Genomic DNA, 1,423 nt, shown 5'->3' on the forward strand with positions numbered 1-1,423 from the left:
ACTCCATAATGGAGGATTCATGAAGATGCCAATTGCTTGAATCAACGCATGTGTTGTATTTAGATGAATTTCAATGCTTCCATGCTACCTTTAAGAATTTCGTGCTGTCATTTTCCTTAAAAACTAATGGAAGATTTCTATTAAAGTCCTCCATTTTCCATATATTTTTTTGTGAAAAAATCGCAACTTTTTTCATATAAAATAATACGCATAATGTAGAGGGGAAACCATAGGCAGCTTAATTCTATACTAACAAATCTTACTTGTCAAGCTTCCACTTACGTATATACTCGCCTGTTGGATATTAAGAAAGAGAGTTTTAGAGAGTTTTAGGCTTCATAGAGTTTTAGGTTTCGTTTGGGACGGTATTATTCCTACTTCTTAAAGCAGCTTTTTAGTATAAAATTTTTAACTAAAAGATACTTTAAGAAGCAGAAAGAAAACCGTCCCAAAAGAAACCTTAGATAATCAAATTATGCTTCATTTGATTCTCTCTTTCTTCACAAGACTTCTTGAAGATAATACAAGTTAAATCACAGTTTTCTTCTAAATTAAATTTATCTATCTAGTTGAATTTCTAGTAGGAATGCTAGATCTAAGATTGTTTTTGTTTCGGACATTTTTTTACTACTTTCTAAAATAAATTTTTAGTACCAACTTTAAAATTTTTTATTTAAAAAATAGTAACAAAATTGTACCAAATAAAACCTTTATCAAGTTGACTCCACAATTGTTGTAGTTCAACGTTGAGAAGTAAGCCTCTGATTAGTTTACTAAATCATTAAAAAAAAAAAAAAGTTGGCTTGTGTGGCTTATTACTGTAGTAAACTCTACATTTCTTTATGCATGGCATGAATTTGATTGAGGGTTTGGCAATCTAAAGAAACAATGCAGAATGTGCTTAATTATAAGTTACTGAATTTATGTTGAAATTAATATAATGTCAATATTTTATGTGCTGCACTACTTTTAAAAGCATATTCAATGATTATTTTAACTTATTTTGATATTATTTGTATTTAAAAATATTGATTTTTTTTTCTCAAAAAAGATATTTTTCAAGTAGAAACATCCCATTAAATTAAGCCAATATTAGACTTGCCCTCCAAAACTGATTAGGAACTTAATGATCTATCTTGAAATATTTTAAGGAGATGCATCATCCTTGATAAAACTTGATGGGATAATATCCTCAATTAGGGGTGTCAATATTTGACACGACACGAAAACCCGACTCGGATCCGATCCGAAAAATCCGGGTTGGCAGATTCGACCAGTTTGAAAAAACAGGTCGGGTTCGGGTTGACACGGCGGGTTGCCGGGTCAACCCGAAAACCCGTTTATTTTAAAAAAATTGGATTTCCCTCCCGCTGCCTGCTGCCCCCGCCCGCTGCCCGCGGGCTCGCGCTGCCCGCTGCCCCGC

Source organism: Dendrobium catenatum, unplaced genomic scaffold (assembly GCF_001605985.2).
Source record: "Dendrobium catenatum unplaced genomic scaffold, ASM160598v2 fragScaff_scaffold_853, whole genome shotgun sequence".
Classification (NCBI taxonomy): Eukaryota; Viridiplantae; Streptophyta; class Magnoliopsida; order Asparagales; family Orchidaceae; genus Dendrobium; species Dendrobium catenatum.